Consider the following 19,701-nt stretch of genomic DNA (forward strand, 5'->3'; position numbering starts at 1 on the left):
TGTAGACCAGGCTGGCCTTGAACTCAGAAATCCGCCTGCCTCTGCCTCCCAAGTGCTAGGATTATAGGTGTGCGCCACCACCGCCCGGCCTGACATCACCTTTTTTTTTTAAATCTATAAAGTCAAAGTAACAAGATGTTGCCAAAGATCTAACTAAAGTAACGAGAGCAATGCCCCCCGTGCACATGGTAAGGAACCAGAGCTGGGGTGGCTGGAGGTTTCAGTTTAGTCTCAGTCTTTAACTTTCTGCTAAAGGGGAGAAGCCAGGAGGCTCTGCAGAGCTCCGGGACAACTCCAGCTTCCTGAGTGGCAGGTGAGGCTACCCGGCCCACACTGTCCTCAGCACAGGGGACACAGGACACAGGCTCCAAATGTCCCTTATCCTCCCGGCAGGCACAAAGTGGAAGCCTTTCAGACTTGAGAAGTGAAAGATGTAGCCGAGGTCCTTCTTTTCTGATGTTTCTAGCCTAGCAGAGAAGATGGGCTCAGAAACAAATGATCAGGAAAATAAGAAATGAGGGGCTTTCTGCACGAGACTCAGGGGCGTGGGAGTGTGGGGAGGGTTCAGGCTGGGTCTGAGGGAAGCTGTGTACTTCAGAGGGAAACGAGCAGGCACTATGGACAGAGGTGCATGGCAGGCTGGGAGCTTTGGATCTTCAGGGGCTGTGCAAGGAGGTGGAATTCTGGCAGCTGGGGAGAGCCTTGACTGCCCCCACCCTCCCAACCCTTGCCCCACCCCCTCCCTCGGGGTCAGGATTTCACCCTTTAAAGATTGTTAAGTAGGCATGAGGCACCATCAGTTTACTCCCTCTCCTTTAGTCTGACTCCATCCTGTGGTGGCCGTGTGCAGTCAGTTGGCCATCAGAGAGGCTGTGTGTAGCCTACCTGAGCACACACAGGGTTATTTGCTGTGGGGTCAGAGTGAGTGCTCCGGACCTCTGTGTTGCGGTGCTTCATGTCCCAACCAGTCGGGTCTGCCTCACTTACTCGTAACCCTGCCTCTGCTGTCGTTGTGGGCAGCTGTGGCCTCTGGCTAGCCCCAGCTTGCCCTCTGGCCATCAAGAACAGCTTTGTTCATTTAAAGAGGCAGGAATGATGGAGCCTGGCTGTCCTCCCCCAGTTCTTTGGCACACAGAAGGAGTCACAAGATCCCCTGGAACAGGTTCCATCTTCTTTTCCAGGTGCTTGGTGCCTGGCACTTGCCAGGCGTAGTTGAAGATTTGTTTTTCAAAAGACCAGGTAAGATGCAGAGAGGGTAGAGGCAGCCCTCTGAAGCTTTGAGAGATGCAGAGAGTGCCCCTCCCGGGCCCCTTCTCCATCCTCTCACACTGCACCTCCGCGGCCAGTCCCATGCACAGTCTTGCAACAGTGGGCCTCACTGATGTATGTGGAGCAGGGAATCAGTTTGTACTGAGGGTCATGTGGGGAGAAGTGGGATTTCAGGAAGGCAGTGGCACAGAGGCTCCCAGGGGTTTGGTATTTCTGCTGTCAGGAAGTCTCCGTCTCCTCACCCAAGAGGGAAGCCAGGCTAGCAAGTCAGGATTTCTAGTTGCTTCTTATAAAGAAGAATAGTCTGAGTCTGCCAGGGCCTTTTCTACAGAATCGTCCTCTGGCCTGGGACCCCTCCACAGCCCAGCCGGTGCTTCTGGTGGTCCTGTGGTGGAGCAAGGGTCCTCAAACGAGAAGCACCTCCAACGTTCACCCGTTCACCCTCACCTTGGAGCTTAGGGGAGACTCTAAGGCCACTCTTTTCCCGAATCATTCCCATCACAGCAGAGGTCACATCCCACCCTTGTCACACCATCTGACCGGTAGATGCAGGCCAGGCCTCTGAGCATGTGAGAGGCCCCTGCGCTCACATGCCAGACACCAGGGATGCTGTGCTGAGGGAGACCCAGCCAGCTGGAGGTACTTGGCAGGTCTACTAGAGGTGACATACAGAGTCGCCATACAGGAGGACAAGAGCCACTCAGGGATTTCCTGAGCGGTAGGATTTCTGATAGAAAAATCAGAAGAGAAAGGAACCGTCAAGCCCTCCGTCTCTGGGGTGGGGAGTAGGAAATTTATAAGGAGACAGAACAGGACCTCCCCTCACCCCCCAAATCCCCCACTCCCACTTATATCTCAGAGTTGGTGACAATGAGAAAATCTCATCACTTGACTTCAGTTTCTCTTATTTGTTAAAGTCACTGAATGAGATGCAAATGCTCGCCCGGCTTGCCCACAGAGCAGGTGTTAGCTGCTGTCCCCTGGGAGAGGATGAGGGAATGGTCCATAAAGATGAGATGCCTGCTTCTCCTTCTGTTCCCAGCACTGCCCTCTGGGCCAGGGGCGACAGGCCTCCACGGCTGCTTCAGCTGTCTCTCTCTCCTTCCCCATCCCATCTGATAGGCTGCTTGGTCTGAGGGGGTGGGGATGAACCGGGGACATCCTGCAGGGTGGGACTTGGCATAGATGTTGTCAGGTGGGGAGAACGTGAGGGTGGCCTGAGAGAGCATGGAGTGTGTGTGGGGTGTGTGTGACTCAGTTGTCCATCTACTGGGAGCCTTCCCATCTTTGAGTGCTGCTCAAAGTCTTGGGCCTCATGGGCTGCACGTGGGAGCAGTTGGCTGTCCCAGTGTTTGTATCTGGACTGTGGGAAAGATGGGCAGGACCAGAAGCACCCTGCACCTTTAGTACTTATTCCCTAGCTAAGCTCGGTCCACTGCGGTGAACAGAGCCCTCTGGGGCCACAGCTGTGAACTGTCCGTTATCTCCAATGGTGGTGGAACTTTCTGGGCGCCATGGGGGAATTCCAGCCATTAGAACATCACATTGCTTGGTTTTTTTTTTTGTTTGTTTTTGTAGTTAGCTGGGCAGTTGTGATGCATGCCCTTTTGTTCTTTTAAAGATTTATTTATTATTATAAATGAGTACACTGTAGCTGTCTTCAGACGCACCAGAAAGGGGGGGGTCAGATTTCATGACGGGTGGTTGTGAGCCACCATGTGGTTGCTGGGATTTGAACTCAGGACCTTCCGAAGAGCAGTTGGTGCTCTTACCCGCTGAGCCATCTCACCAGCCCCCATTGCTTGGTTCTTAAGTAAAGACACAGGAAACCACCCCTCTCACAGACGGAGGCAACCTTCTCTTAGGTCCTCTTTTCTCTCTTCCCCGAGAGAAATTGGTAGCAAAGTAAAACAGCTGCGGTCCAGTGGTTGAAACCACATCCAAGTTCAAATCCTGGCCCTGCTGGGCAGTAACTTAACCTCTCTGTGCTTCTGGTTCAGCCCTTGTGAAACCAGGATGAGAGGTGTTTTGTGTGTGGCTTAGATGAGTGAATTTGGAAAGCACTTAGCACTATGCTCAACCTTCTTGTAGACACTGCTTATTAGTCACTCTAATCACTTGCTCTAAAGCCAGTGGACAAGGCCTTGTGGACAGCCTGAGCCTTGGAGATCTGACTCTCTATGTAGCATTACTCTCTCACACAATGGCTTTTTATTTTCTGTCCCCTTGCAGCAATACATACCTGGTAGGCGGGGATGTGTGGGCATACCTGTGTGCACATCCAGACTGTCCTGAGTGGAGAGGTGTCAAAAGTTTCCATACTGAGCTTGGTCAAGCCCCTTGGTCAGACACACTATGGCTTCCATCATTAACCCCATGTGTGCTTGAGGAGGCACCGATGGCACTCCCTCTTAACTAAGCACAGGGCTCACTCAGATTTTCTATCATTTCTTCTAAAAAACTGAAAAATAAGAGGCTGGAGGGATGACTCAACAGTTCAGAGCACTGGCTGTTCTTCTAGAGGATCCGTGTTCAAGTCCCAGCACTCATGAGGCAGCTCATAACCACCTGTGACAGACATACATGCAGGCAAAACACACATACATACAAAATTCAAAATTGAAAATTAAAAAAGGGCCTTTTTTTATGACTTATGTCTTTAATTCCGGTACTCAGGAGGCAGAGGCAGATGGGTTTCTGCAAGTTCGAGGCCAGCCTGATCTACATAGCAAACTCCAGGCCAGCCAGGGCTACACAGAGAAACCCCTGTCTCAGAAACAAAACAGGAAAAATGTACTGATTGTTTATTTAGTGTCCTTTAGAAAAGCACATTCTAAAGAGTTCTGCAGGAGAAGGGGATTAGGGGACCCCTAGGGCAATGGGCTTTAGTGGCCATCTAGTAGGACTGTTGGGCTGGGACAGCTGTAGAGGCACATGGTGACCGTGGGATGGGAGATGTCTGAAGAGCTCACAGTCTGCTGACAGGGGAGGCCCAGGTGTCAGCGGGGCCAGCCTTTCACTCCTGGGTGGGCAATTCTGTGCAGCCTCACAGGAGAGGCCTGGCTGTTGCTGGGTAACTCCTTGCCCTGAGGATAGCGGGTCTGGGTTGGCCACTGCTGGGAAACTTCTAGAGTTACTCTGAGAACCCAGTGGTACCTTGTCCTTGGCACCATAGGCTTTGTGTTTAGATCAAGTTTTTGTTTTGAAACTAAAGAGAGAGAGAGTTTAGGAAGAGAGTGTAGAGATGTTTGTGGTTTTGGACAAGGTTGGGAAGAGCCTTCAATTCAGGTCTGTGGTTTGCGCTTTGGCTTCTGTCAGCAGCCGGTCTCCCTGACGGATGGGAGTGTTTAAGAGAGAGATGGGGTCACAGGGTCATGCTCTTTCTCTCTTGGGTCACCATTTGGCACCTCTGTGCTTTAGTCTCAGATCAATAAAGCAATTCCCCACTCTGGGGACAGCCACGTGTGGCACAGATCAGCATGCCTTCCCGCTGGCTCTCTGCTTTGCAGGGACAGTTTAGCTGTGCTGCTGTCTAAAAGTGTTTGTCTGTCTGTTGTGAGGTGATGAAGGTTGAACCTAGCAACATGTATGTGCTAGGCAAGCATATCACCCCCAAGCCATGTCCCCAGACCTTGGTCTTACTGTATAGCCTCAGGCTAGCCTAGGACTCTCCCTCCTCCCACATCAGCCTCCAAGCGCTGGGATTGTAGGCGAGCTCCATCTCACTTAGATGCGGAATGAGTTTATGTTAGTAAGGTCGATGTCTGTCTTAACTTCCCCAGCATCTGGGGATGGGTTTAAGTCTTAGCCATTTGCACAAAGGTCAAAGTGCTGATTGGCAGGGTAGAGAAGATGGAAAGCAGAGGAAACTGTGGCTTTCTAGAAGACTCTTCCAGTTTTCTGGCTCATGTTAGCTAGGTTGTCATCCCTAGAGTAGGGAGAGGGTCTCGGCCAGCTCTGGGTATGTTGAGACATCCTGTGGCGACACCAGGGACTTGGTGAGCATCTCCTGTGTCCTTATTTTTTGTGTCCCACAGCTATCTCCCTAGTCCAGTGTGGGTTTCTGGTGGTTTCAGGAGTGCTCCAATACCCCCCTTTCATTCCATGTCATGAAAGCCAGGGTTACCCAACCTGGGCATCTTCCCATCATTCTCCTCTGTCCATGAGTTTAGAAGTTAGGAAAATATCTCAGAGCTCTAGCTGCCCCTGAAGGAGCAGATTCTCCCTGTGGGGAGGGAGCACCCAGGCAGCAGAGCTCTACTGATATATGAGATGTTGCCACTGGGCAGAAGCCATATTGGGCGTCATCTACATTGTGCAACCCACAGTGGCCTCCCGGCACTCCTGTGTGTGGTTTGAAGGTGGTCCTAACTGTAGAGCACTTCCAGCAGAGTGCAAAGTGCTCATGCTATTGCCCTCTGTCACCCTCTGTCACCTTCTACCCCGCAAAGTTCTTGTGCCTCTTCACTGTCCCTATGATGCACACCTGGGCACCTCTTGGCTCAACCCCTCTAGCTGTCACTATTGTCCCTGATGAGAGGGTGCTTTCCTTCATTTATTTTGTCTGTATCCATGTCAAGGATAGAGATGCCTCACCGTGACTGCAAAGGTAGGAACTTCTGGGGTCTGAATGGCTGGAGAGAATTCCTGGAGGAGATGGCATTTGAGCACAGCCAGAATCATTGGCCACTGCCTTTTCCTAGGCGATTTGGGGCCCACCTGTATCTGGCGATGGGGTCAGGGACTGTTTTCTGCAGACGTTTTTCTAGAATCTGCCACTTTAAAAGACAGCTTCCTCTAATGGCTGAGGGATGGGCCACACCCGGTGGAAAAGGAAAGGGAATCATTGCAGGTCACGGTGGGATGGAAATATCAAGGCCCCTGGAGGAAACATGAAGACGCTGAGTTCCACTCAGCTGCTTAAAACACTCACACACAGAGCATTTGGAAGATGAGGGGAGAGCTGTGCACGATAATGCACGTCCATTATCCATGTATCAGGTGGCTAACTCAGGAAAATATGGGTGGTGTACACCTGTAATTCCAGCACTAGGGGGATCAGACAGGAAGATTGCTAACCCAAGACTGCTCTCACCCCCAGAGTGACACTGCCTTAAAAACCAGTCAATAGGGGTCAGGTGTGGTGGTACATGTCTTTCACTGGGGAGGCAGAAGCAAGTGGAGCTCTGTAAGTTTGAGGCCAGCCTGGTCTATATAGTGAGTTCCAGGACATCCATGGCTATATTGTGAGACTCTGTCTCAAACAATAAATAAATAAAAATAAAAACTAACTAATCAAGCAAATAAACAAATGGTTAAATAGGGACCAAGTGGGCCTGAGATTCCAAAAGGAGGCGTTTAGTCCATGGCAGGCAAGGAGGAAGGAGAAACATTTGAGATTTTCTGAGTCAGACAGTAACTTGTGAAAACAGGAGTTAACCCCTACCCTCCTTTCTGGAAGGAGTTTCTTTAGTTGTAAAGCTTAATGGCAGGGTAATAAACTCTCTCCCATGATCCATTTCAAGCCCTTCATGTTATCAACTCTGTGGCCGGTCAAATCCAGCTTCTCTAGTTGGATGTGGCTGGACAGGGCCCAGTGATTAGAAATAGAAGTCACGCTTCCCTTTCTTCAGGAGAGAACCACAGATCATGGCAGAAGCAGAGAGTGTGCCAGAGTCCTGAGCCGAGCTGGCAGAGCTTGAGAGGGCACGAGGGCAAGGGGGGTGTGGGCTGGGGGCAGGTAACTGGAGCCCCAAAGAATTACAAGCCCTGGATTTGTCTCCGAAGCACGGCTTGTCCCTCGTCCCCAGTTGTGACCTAGGTACTGTCCCTTTGGGACCCCCACCCCGATCCTAGGTATCAATACAGGCATCTCTGCCACTGGCTTCTCTGTGAGATAGGGCATAGGTGGATAAAGTCTCTGCACGAGGAGAGAAAGGCACAAGGAAGAAGATGGCATGTGGCCCAGGGAGAATACAGGGCATGAGGTTAAGGGGTTGGGTATGTGTTGCTACAGGACAGTGCATGGCAGGTATCAACTCCTTGCAGGCTGGCTTAGGCTAGGGGCAGTGGTGACCTGGTAGGTAAAGACAGTCTAGTCTTTCCCCCCTTCTCTTTACAGGGATCACCCCCACCCCCAGGCTCCCAGAGCAAATGGGACATTGCATTTAAAAGGGGAAATAGGACAAGGTGAGCCAGGGTGCTCTCCCAAGACGTCTCGGAAGGGATAGCTGCTGCCCACTGCAGCCATCTCATCCTGGTCTTGACCACACCCACATGTCCTTACTCTTAACATGCCAGAGTGGCCAGACAGGGCTCTGGGCACATGTAGAGAGGCCATGCGCGGAAGCAGCATTTAGAAGGCTGTTGCTCTAGACCCCCTTCATTGCCCACCCAGGAGGGTTACAAGACTCATATTTCTAGTAGCCCGATTAATTCTGTGAGCTTGCAGAAATTGCACCCTGTGGGCGTGTGAAGTCTGTGCCAGTGGAGGACGGTAGGAGGGCAGCTCGGGACACTTCTGTGGAGTCAAGCAAACAACAGGGACCTTTCCAGGAAGCTGGTGGAGCGGGAGCTGTCTGTGAGAGGCTCCTGGGTGGCTGTCAGCAGGCAGCTTGAACCGGTTTTGTGTGTGCTGTTGATTGCTTAATTAGACACCCACGTGGCTCTCCCTGCTAATGACCACAGCTCCCAGATGCTAGCCACAGACAGTGTGGGTAGTACAGGGTGTTCTCTAGGACAGCCACCCGAGAGCAAGTGTCGCGCAGGCAGAGCACGGGTGATTCCTCTGGTCCTACAGCCCTCTTGTTAAGGACAGAGGAGAGGTGGAAGCAGGAGGCTCAGTGTGTACACTCCAAATCCCAGGCTAAGATCTCCCCTCTTGGGAAACCGATAGGGCATCCAGTGTCCACAAAGTCCCTAAGCCTGGTGAAGTGCAAAGTGCTGGGTTTGACTCTGGTACACCGTGGTGGGTGGAGCCAGTGTCTCCCAGCATTGGCGAGGCAGTGTGGAGAGAGCTCATGGGAACTCTAGTCTCATTCTATCACTGGGGACCTAGAGCTCCAGTTGCCCAGACAGTCAGGAGCACCCAGGAGTTGAAGCTGAGTTTGGAAGTGACTTAAGGGCTCTGTAAATGCTTTTGAGCTCCCAAGAGAGCATATGATCTCTACAGGGCATACGCTGGTGATTGGCTACTCGTAGCTTGGGGCCCGCCTGCACTTCAGTTTGACTTTCTTCTGTGTCTATCTAAGTAAACACTCTTCAGTGCATTTGCCCAGGAACAGGACCACTGGGACTCTGGACAGAAGACCTCCAAGCCTGCGCCCTGTCCTCCTGGCTGAGCCAGCCAAATGTTTGTTCCAGAGCTAGGCTGTGCGGAGGACTCTCCAGACCCCAGGGATATGTTGCATTTGTGTTGCTCAGGCAGTGTGGTCAGCCTCGGGCACTCATGAGTACTGCAGCCTGCTCTGAGCCCTGCAGCCCGGCTCCTACAAAAGCTGAGGGCTGGTGTCTGAGCCAGGGACAGGACACACTCCTCCTCCTCTGGTAGCTGAGATGTGACCATTTGGGGGGTCTGGATGTTTTTTGGCCTGCTTCCCCCCTCCACCACCACCCCCCCCAAGCCAGGAAGAAATGGATACCTCCAGAGGGTAGAACCTGCCAAAGGCCTGTGTGCGGTTCCTCTCTTCCAAGCTCATGAACTCTGTCTTGGGGTTGGGAGAGAGGCTTGACAAACGAAGGGAGTGGAGGGAGGGAAGGAGACAAGGAAACAAACAATTCTACCAACAGTGTAGGTCTGACTCCTTTCATGTTGGGAAGCAGGAAAAGGAATAATATTCAGTTTTATTCAGTTAGATGTGTGCATTGAGTGTATTTGTGCAGGTGTGCATGCAGGTGTGCTCACTCGTGTGAGTACATGGGGGGCAGAGGTCATTGTCATGTGTATTCTTCAGTCACTTCTCTATGATGATGATGAGAATGATGATGACGACAGGACTTTTTTTTTTTTAATTATTTATTATATGTAAGTACACTGTAGCTGTCTTTAGATACACCAGAAGAGGGCGTCACATCTCATTACGGATGGTTGTGAGCCACCATGTAGTTGTTGGGATTTGAACTCAGGACCTTCAGAAGAGCAGTCAGTGCTCTTAATCGCTGAGCCATCTCACCAGCCCCTAGAAGATAAACTGATGTTCTTAACGGCTGAGCCATCTCTTCAACTGAGTCAGGACTTTTTAATGAACTTGGGACTTGCCCTCTGGGCTATGCTGACTGACCAGCAAATCCCTGGGAGCTACCGGTTCCTACCACGTCAGCATTGGTGTTACAGTTTCGTGTCCCCAATGCCCAGTTTTTATGTGGGTGCTGGGGATCTGAATTCAGATCCCTGTGCTTATGTAGGTAGCAAGCACTTAGCCTGAGCCATTTCCACAACCCAATGGCTAACACTTAAAAATTTTTTATTTGTATTTTTTAAATGTTGTGTGTGTATGTGTGTATGTGTGTGTGCACACATGCCACATCACACATGTAGAGGTCAGAGAATAACTTTTAGGAGTCAGTTCTTTCCTACCGCCATGGGGTCTGGGGATAGACCTCAGCTCACCAGGCTTGGCTGCATAGACCCATCCTCACCAAGCCACCTCCATACCTCTACGGTCTTCAACGCACACTTTTGAGCAAAGGTGTTCGCAGTTCCCGAGACTCCGTGATTCTGCCTTTAAAAATCCTTTTGAACATTTTAGAAGGAATACTTGGAAACTCTTACTATAGTTGGCAGTTTCCGTTCAGCCCGCGGTTCCACACTCAGGAAACCTTACTGTTTAGTTCCAGAACTGATGTGTAGAAGCGAAAAGCTTTGTGGCCACGCTCTCCAGTAATGGGCTGTGCTGTATCCTGAAGCTGTGAGCCTGCTGTCCTGTACCCCACACTGGGCAGGCAGACTGCCATTCCTCTGCTTTTGCTGCCTTGTGATTCGGGGGTCACTCAAACTCCCCCACGTCCGGGGGAGTGAGGGTTCTCACTTGTAAAGCACCAGAGAGTAGAATTCAAGGAGGAGATTTCTCGAGTTTTCCTTGTCTGGAGCACAGCCTTGTTTTTGTTGATCCAGTTTCCACTCTGATGCCCCTTTTCTCAACTCTGACCTCTTTCTTCCTAATTAATTGATTAATTAATTAATTTTGTGGGGTGCGTGTGTGCGTGTGATGAAGTTTCCCAAAGGTGTTGACTTTCATGTGGTCCTGTCTGGCCATGGATCTCAGGACCACTTTTTCTCCTACATGGATATTAAGCATATTTCATTAAACATATTTATTTTTGGGTACGCATGTGTGAGCCTGCACATGCCTCGTGGTGCATATATTGGAGTCAGGGGATAACTTTCTCGAGACATTTCTCTTCTTCCACCCTATGATTCCAGGGATCAAACTCAGGCCATTGAGCTTTGGGCACCGACTTTTCCCACTGAGCCATTTCAGCAGCCCCTCCTAAGTGGGTCTTTGCCCTGTTATCCTTATCTCTAGCAGGACGGGAGACAGAGACAGAGCCGCTTTGTCTTCCTACTAGGTGCACATGTAGGAGCCCCAAGGGAAGGCAGCTTTGCATTCCTACTAGGTGCACATGTAGGAGCCCCGAGGGAAGGCAAGGAGTTGTGAAAGAATTCCATTCCTTAAGATGCTCATGTCCCTTCCACATATCTCAGGCAGCCTAGGCTGGCTTCAAACTCACTGAAGAGCCGAGGATGACATCATTCTGATCCACTTGTTACTGTCTTGTGTGTGCTGTGCTTACTGGTGTGCGCTACCACCAGTAAGCACAGTTTATACAGAACTGGGGACTGAACCCAAGGCTTCGTGTAAGGCACACAAGCACCCTCCACACAAAGCCTTTTGGTTTCCCTATTGTAAGTTATCTTCTCATAACTCGAAAAGCATGCTCAAGGAAGCTGCTCGTGGTCCTACACACTTATAATCCCAGCTCTGAGAAGGTATAGATGAGAGATCCCTTAGGGCTGTGTGATGGCTATTCCTGGTTGTCAACTTGACTACATCTGAATGAACTACAATCCAGAAAGGTAAGGCACATATGTGATCCAGATCTTGAGGCATAGTGGCCATGAAAAACTTAGGCCCAGGTAAGGTGGTATGTGCCTTTAATCTCTGGAGACAGAGGCAAGCAGATATGAGTTCAAGGCCAGCCTGGAACAGAGCAAGTTCCAGATTCGGCCATGGTAGTACATACGCCTCTAATCTCTGTTCATACCTTCTGCTGGAGGCCTACATAGGGACAATGGAAAAAAGAAGGCTTTTTTCTGTCATAAGTTCTGTGACTTTAGAGAACCCTGACGAATACAGGCTCCCTATCTGGCCAGGCAGCCCAACTTAACTGGTGAGTGCCAGGCCAATGAAAAAACCTGACTCAAAAAAGGAAAAAAATGAATAAATAAAATAAAAAAAATTTAAAAAAGCCCGGCCAGGCTGAATGGGAATGACGGCTGAGTGCTGAGCTGAGGTGTAAGAGCTGAGGTATAAAGCTGAGGTCTGAGAGTGCAGGCCCAGTGGGCCTTGCACTTGATTGCTGGTGGGGTGAGAGGCTGAGCTGAGCTGGCAGTTGTGAGTCCATTTGACTACAAGACTGTGATATGGAAGGAAGGGAGAAATCAGGGAGCCCACTAATGATGGCTTCTAACGTGTTGGCTATAGTGCTCAGATGGCTCAGGAAAGTATTTCATGGCTCAGGCTTTTAATCCTAGTACTTAGGAGGCAGAGGGAGGTAGATCTTTGCATCCCTAGTAGGTGCAAATGTGGGAGACCAGCTTTGGTCTACATATCAAGTTTTAGGCCAACCAATAGTCTATAGACTTGAGGGGGGGGGGAGGGAGAGAGAGAGAGGGAAAGAGGGAGAGAGAGGGAGAGAGAGGGAGGGAGGGAGAGAGAAAGAGGGAGGGAGAGAGAGAGAGAGAGAGAGAGAGAGAGAGAGAGAGAGAGAGAGAGAGATTATTCCATAAAAATCTCCTTCCTGCCTACCTCAGATCTATCCCAGTCCCCCTCTTCGAAGTGGTCTCCATTACCTGTACATACTGGGCTCTTCCTAGGATACATAAGATACAGTAAGTTAAGGAGCAGGTCAGCTAAGTATGATTGTGAGCCAAACGCAGCCTACTATCTAATTTTGTATTCTCTGCAAGGTAACAGTGGTGTTTATATTTTAAATGCCTGGGAAAATACCAAAACTGGATTATCGTTTTGTCAGCAGCTCTGTGGGTGCTGGGAACTGAACCCTGGTCCTCTACAAGAGCAGCCAGGGCTCCTAACCACTGAGCCATACATGTCTCCAGCCCTTGAACACTACTTTGTACATGTAAAACCTATATGAAATTCAGATCTTAGTAAGCACAAGGAGAGTTTTGTAGACATGCCTATGCTGGTCCATATCTGTCCATCTGGCTGCTCTCCCACCCTGGGAGAGCTGATTTGGTGCAACAGAGACTCTGTGCCTTAGAGCTAGACATCTGCACTTTAACCTAACATTTGTTGACCAGTTCTAGGCAAGTGCAACCCCATCGGTAGTTATAATTCATTGGGTTTGTTGTTGTTGTTGTTGTTGTTGTTTTTCAAGACAGGGTTTCTCTGTATAGCCCTGACTGTTCTGGAACTCACTCTGTAGACCAGGCTGGCCTTGAACTCAGAAATCCGCCTGCCTCTGCCCCCCCAGGTGCTGAGATTAAAGGTGTGTGCCACCACTGCTAGACTCATAATCCATTGTTAAACTAATACTGGGGCTGAAGCTCATTGGTAGGGCATTTATTTAGTGTGCACAAGCTCCTGGAATCTCCAGTCACTCCCCCCCCATTATTTTAATTCAAATAGTAGAATACTAAATTCATTTTTCCTTCCACTTGCTATCTCTTGGAGACCATGCCATATCAACCCTATAATATTGTCAGAAGGTGGTCAAGCCTCATTTGACTTTAGAAGGGCTGAGTTTAAGGAAAAGCCAGGCTGCCATCCTGGATATGCTCAATAGGAAGTGGGATTCCTGGGGACCAAGCTTGGAGCCCGAAGATGGAGATGTGAGAGACAGCTGCAGGGAGGTCGGCAACCTGAGTCTGTCACCTTGGCCTGCAAATCAAAGATTTCTCCCAGCAGAAATGAAGCATTGCATTGTGCCGACTGTGCCAGGGACACTCCAGAGGTCACCAGGCTGGCTGTCAGAAAGTGGACGGAGAAACACGAAACCAACCCTTGAGGGAGCAGTAAATAGGAAGGCAATTGACTGGTATCTCCTGAGTCAGAAGAAAACCAAGAAAACCGAGTGTGGAGTGTGATGGAGAGAGACAGTGGGTATCTGCCGAGTGTCTGAGGCACACCTACCTGGAACACCTTCTTTTATTGAGCTGGTTCCCTGAGGTAGCATCGCTAACATCATTTTATAGATGAAGACATTCAGACTCAAAAGTCAAGGGACCATTCCCCAAAGTCGTCGAACAAGAGTATCAGGCTTTAAATCTTTCTCCTTCCATTCTGCCAGCCAAGGATGCCAAGTCGGGCTGGCAGGCCCTCTCCAGCTTTGCCAGGCTTCTACATTTGTCACCGTGACTGCTACAGTCTTTTGCCATTCTCACGTGTCCTGATTGTGTTCTCTGTGCAAACATAAGGGAAGGGGGTGGCCCTGTGAGGGTGCTATGCACAACACTGGAAAAGGAGAGGAGAAAAAGGTGTATTTAAAAACTGTCTGGCCGGGCAGTGGTGGCGCACACCTTTACCCAGCACTTGGGAGGCAGAGACAGGCGGATTTCTGAGTTCGAGGCCAGCCTGATCTACAGAGTGAGTTCCAGGACAGCCAGGGCTACACAGAGAACAACTCCCCCACCGCCATCCCCCCCCCCAAAAACCCAACACCTCAAAATCTTTGCTCCTAAGCTGGGAGTTTGGCTAGTACTGTTATGGCTATGACCACTTCGGTACCTGGACCCGAGCTGCTGGTGGGGATTGGGGTTGAGAAAGTGGTAGAGAGCTCCTGGCAGGACTGTCTGTGTGCTTGCTCAGTTTGCTGGGCTTGCTTTCAGGAGCTACTGCAGCTAGGGGGCTGTCTGCTACTAGGGAGCAAGCCAGAAGCACCGGAAGGCCAGGCGGGCAGTAGGCGGCAGGCTGGGGAGCAGGGCTGTGCTTGGTTATGTTGGGCCCAGCCAACCTGCAGCTTCAGATTCCACATATCACTTTTTCGGGAGTTCTTCTTCTCTTGGGTTTTCAGCCAGTGTTTTCTTCAGCTAGTACCGGAGCCGAGGGAAAGGGAGAGAGAAAGAGCTGATGTGAGAGCTTTGCGTAAAGGCTGGGAAAGGAGCTTCACCCTGAGCTCCTTCTCTTTCTCATGGGAGCTGAAGCCGAGGCAGCTGTCCCAGCTGCCACCACGGGCACTTTTCTTGGAACAGGAGTATTGCTTCTCCTCTTCTCAGTCAGCGAGTGCTCTGCGTCTCTCAGCTGGGTTCTTACTCTCAGCACGAAAGGTAAAATTAAGGGTCTTGGCTAGGAAGGACTGGGGCTTCCCAAACCTTTCAGGAACACCAGAGAGAGGACTGTGTCACAGTAAAGGGGTGTCCGTCCATGACAATGATGCAGGTCTTCTTTGCCTCCTCTCCCTTTCAGGTGTCCCCACTTCTCGCCTAACAAATACAATCCTAGATCTCTCGTCCTTGGGGCCTCCCATGGAGATATCTCATTTTTGGAGCGAAATATGAATATCTCTGTGCTTGGAGTAAGGGATCAGAGAGGGACCTTACAGAGGTGGCTCTGTAGTGGAATGTCCAGCAAATTCATGTCTCTGGGAGAGCTTTGGCGTGGCAGGCACTTGGTTCCCAGTGGCTTCCGGCACGATCTCCATGTACAGTTACTTTGAGCCAGCAGGAAGAGTCAGAGCTGTGAGAGACAAATGCCAGGAGCACTTTCTTCTCAATGCAGGGCAGGAGGGAGGCCAATGCCTTAGGTGGGTGGGGCTGGCATTATGCCTGGATACAGATATTTGGACGGGAAAGTGATTAGTGGCAGAGGGTGAGGCTGGCTGAATGCTGTTCTGGGTTTACGTGCTATCAAGCTGCAAGAGGCAGAACCCGGCAAACTACCTAATAGAGGCTGATGGGCAGACGGCTTTGATTTGCTGCCAGGGCCCATTTGAGCAGTAACTGGCCTTGTGGGTAGCACATGCTGTGAGACAGGATTTAGCCTGGATCTGGCTGAGATGGTGGGTGGGCTGGGATGAATGGGGCTCAGCAAGAACATGGAGGTGGGTTTTGAAAAGTAAATTTGGGAGTTTTGAGTTAGAAGACCTGGAATGGTTGGGGATGAATAACAGAGGGTGTTGGGGATGTTCTAAAGTTGCAACCACCCAGGAGTTCTTTGCTCCCTGTGGAGATGTAATCTGGGACAGAAAACCAGGGTTGCCTGCTGCCTTTGAGGAAATCTGTGCGTGGTGGGCAGTGTGAGTCTGGCAAAACATTTTGAACATAGGAATTCAATGCCATTACACTGGGGTCGGGCTAGGATGGGCAAACACTGCTCCTCAGTAACAGTGTAATTGGCAGTTTGTATGGTGTGGTTATTTTTTAAATTATGGGAATTTAAAGAATTTTTTGTTTGTTTGTTTTCGAGACAGGGTTTCTCTGTGTAGCCCTGGCTGTCCTGGAACTCACTCTGTAGACCAGGCTGGCCTCGAACTCAGAAATCCACCTGCCTCTGCCTCCCAAGTGCTGGGATTAAAGGCGTGTGCCACCACCGCCCAGCTAAAGAAAATATTTCTCATCTATGTCACCAGCTTCGTCTAAGTAGATTTCCAGTGTTGACTGCTTGGTAGAAGCCTCCGTGTAGGGTTCCAGCCCACAGGCAGCAGTAATAATCATTGGTTGTATCGGTATTCCCGCTCAGAGCCACAGCGATGTGTGTGCACTCTGCTGTCTTAGCCAGTGTGGGACATCAGCAATGTGTGTCTATCTGCTGTCCTAGCCAGTGTAGGACATCAGCAATGTGTGTGCACTCTGCTGTCCTAGCCAGTGTGGGACATCAGCAATGTGTGTTCATTTGCTGTCCTAGCCAGTGTAGGACATGCATTCTTGGTCCTCCCTCTCTTTGCACTGCATCAGGTACAAGGTGAATGAAGGTGGAAGGGCGGATTCTGACCCTCATGGGGCTCCCTGTAATAATGCAGGCAGTACCTATTCCCCACCTCACCCCCCTCAGTGTAGATGAGGAAGGAGCTGAGAGGCGCTGCTCCCTGTAAATCAGTGGGAAGAAGTAGTAAACTTATGATCCAGTTCCTAATCCAGTTCCTAATGGTGCATGCCCCTCTGGTCACTCAGCTCTCATCTCCGTTCTGTATGTGCCTCCCTCTGCTTGTTCACCCCAAACCCATCCCTCAGCCAAGTGGAGAAGCTGCTCAGTAGGGTAGAGAAGCCCTACTCTGTGGCCTCCACCTGTGTCTCACTGATGGGATGTTCACAGCCATTCCCACAGCCTACTGTATATCTCAGGTATTATTTACCACCCCAGCCAAATTGTCTTTCTGTCTTCAACTTGAATTATTTAAACAGTAAAGAGGACAATAAAATTAGGGTCTCATAGAAGCATGGGGATCTGGGGTGGAAAAGGAGCCTCGGTGATCATTAATTTATAAAATAACCAAACCCTTCCTGGTGCTCTGTAGTTGACATGGGATCTTCCCAGAGTCTAAGCTAAAATGCTTGTGGTTTCCACCCCCACCCATGGCCAGCACCAAGGGAGGTCAAAATCTCCAAAGTTTAGGCTTCTTTTTCTTTACTTTTAGGCTCAACCTAAAAACAAACATGGAGAGGTCATCTGCCTTTTGAGTCCCAAGTTTTCAAGTTTTGGTCTGTGACAGATAAGATAAATTGAGAAAAGTAAAGAGAATGTACTTTTCTTCCTTCCTTCCTCCCCTCTTCTTCCTTCCTTACTTCTTTTTTTCTTCTTCTTCTTCTTCTTCTTCTTCTTCTTCTTCTTCTTCTTCTTCTTCTTCTTCTTCTTCTTCTTCTTCTTCTTCTTCTTCTTTTTCTTCCTTAACTTCTCCTTCTCCTTCTTCTCCTTCTCCTCCTCCTCCTCTTCCTCCTCCCTTTCCTCTTCTTCCTCCTCCTTCTTCCTCTCCTCCTCTTCTTCCTCTCCTTCTTCTCCTCCTTCTCTTCTCCCTCCTCTTCTCCTTTTTGAAAGCAAACTGTATTTCATGTGAAGAGCTTCTCTTGTGATGAGAGATGTGTTAAAATATTCTGTGGTTACAGCTTTCTCTCTTTTCCTGGGTGGACAGTGAGAAGAGACGGTGGTCGGGCTTTATGATTTCCTTATTTGGCAAAAACAAAACGTTGGCAGCCTCACATTGGTTCCTCAGATTTCAATATTTGTAGTTTTACTGTCCCATGAAATCCAAAAGTTTTGCCTCCAGGATTTTCTCTAAGCTGACCCTCTGCTAAGGCCTCTGTCGGGCAGCCTCCTGCAGGCTCAGCTTCTGATCCCATTCGGATCCCCTTTCCCTGCAGCCCTCATGCCTGATGAGCTCAAACTGAGTTTTGGCTTCCCTGTTCCTAAGATCAAGGTTTCCTCTCCAAAACAAGGCCACTGGCCAGGGGTCAGCTCTTATTTCCTCTTCCATGTCCTGAATGACTCCAATGGAGGCTCTCCTGTCCAAGCTGCTGGGCTGGGGCTGTAGCTCCTGTCCATAGTCACCTGTTGGAAATGATGACGTCATCTGCCCTTGGAAACCACAGAGGGAATCTGTGGATTATATTTTGGGGGCGGTATAAGGCCTGTTTTGCACTTGGGGGTGTTTGTACCCAGTGTCAGTCATTTAGAAACATCTCTCTATGTGGTCGGGGAAGGGACATCTACGGGTTCGATCTCTAGTGCTGGGAGTCTCAGCTTTTCTTGAGCTCTCAACTATAGACGGTTACTCTTCCAAATTGGAGGCTCCCAGAGGCATTAGAGCATCAGATTCATTCCCCTTCTGAGGATTGAGAACTGAGATTCCAAAAAAATGTGTGGGATTCCCCAGGATCTACCAATTACTGGGACCTCGGGCTTGTGGTTTCTCTGAACATGTGTGTGGACTTGTAGGTGCAGAATCATTGGGGGGAGATTAAGTTGGAACCACCCTGAAAATTGAACCAGGTTCTCTTTCTTGAGGTGCATTCTTTGGCCCCTTTTCAGAAGCACAAGTTCAGGCTCTTCTAGTCCAAGAAATTTCTAAATTAGGCAGGTTGTTATGTTGGGGGAGTACGTGGTAGACCATAAGCTCTCCTTGGGCCCAGAGAAGTGTGGTGAGCTTATCTGAGGTTGCGTAGGGCTCCGGAGGCCAAGCCCAGGTGCCAGGGAGTCCCCACTCTGCAGGGTTTCTGGAGTGTTGATATGGTAAAGCCTGAACCTGGAGCTTCTGGCAGATTCTACGGGCTGTTCAGACTAGCTGGAGTGGGGAGGAGGGGCACAAAACGAAAAGTGATCTAAGAATGGCACATTACAGGTCTCAGCCACTGGAGAGCACACGGTAGACTGGAGCCCATCTCATGGCTCACTGGAGTTTGGAGAAGGCCAGTGACAGCAACAGATATCTCTCTTAAGTCAACTCTGGTCACTTCTCCTACTGGTAGCGGCTTTCTTCAAAAAGTCTTTGATATGAGCTAGGTGCAGTGGTCCCCGCCTTTAATCCCAGCACTTGGAAGACAGGGAGGTGGGGTTCTGTGAGATGGACACTTTCCTCTTCCACACAGTGAGTTTCAGCCCAGCCAGAGATAGTGAGACCCTGACTCAAAACAAAAAACTAAATGAAACAACACAAAATAAAAACCCCTTATTGCTAAGGGTTCCCAGCTCCTTGCTGGAGTTGAGCCCAGGACCTTGCTTCTGCTCCACCATGGTGATCCACTCCAAGATCTTTTTTTGTTTGTTTGGTTTTTTTGTTTTGTTTTGTTTTGTTTTTTCGAGACAGGGTTTCTCTATGTAACCCAGGCTGTCCTGGAACTCACTCTGTAGACCAGGCTGTCCTGGAACTCAGAAATCTGCCTGCCTCTGCCTCCCAAGTGCTGGGATTAAAGGCGTCCGCCACCACCGCCCGGCCACTCCAAGATCTTTAAAAAAAACAAAACAAAACAAAACAAAAACAAAAACACAAATTGTGTGTGTGAATGTTTCTACATATGGGTGTGTGCACATGAGTACAAGGGCCTACATAGTCCAGAGGGCATTACAGGTAGCGATGACCTATATATCATGGGTGCTAAGAACTCATCTCTGGTTTCTAACATGAGCAGTATGTGCTCTTAACCATCGAGCCATCTCTCCAGCTCCCCACCCCCCAATTAGTTTTTATTTTGAGATAGGGTTTTATGATGCTACTCAGACAGACCTTGAACTTGCTTTGTTCAAAAGAGGCCCTGAACTTATT

At 49.8% G+C, this 19,701-nt stretch overlaps 1 protein-coding gene across 16 annotated transcripts in view; it reads left to right on the forward strand.

Annotated features, from left to right (window-relative positions):
- The window catches only part of Plekha6 (pleckstrin homology domain containing A6), a 143,422-nt gene that overhangs the window by 50,890 nt on the left and 72,831 nt on the right, over window positions 1-19,701 (forward strand). The window contains exon 1 of one of the 16 annotated variants that reach the window (XM_031382658.1): window positions 14,420-14,776. The exons of the other annotated variants lie outside the window; for them this stretch is intronic. The gene's annotated coding sequence lies outside the window, so the exon portion shown is untranslated. Of the gene's footprint in view, window positions 1-14,419; window positions 14,777-19,701 lie in introns of those variants that run through there. 16 annotated transcript variants of the gene reach the window in all.

The sequence above is a fragment of the Mastomys coucha genome, unplaced genomic scaffold (genome assembly GCF_008632895.1).
Source record: "Mastomys coucha isolate ucsf_1 unplaced genomic scaffold, UCSF_Mcou_1 pScaffold1, whole genome shotgun sequence".
In the NCBI taxonomy this organism is placed as follows: Eukaryota; Metazoa; Chordata; class Mammalia; order Rodentia; family Muridae; genus Mastomys; species Mastomys coucha.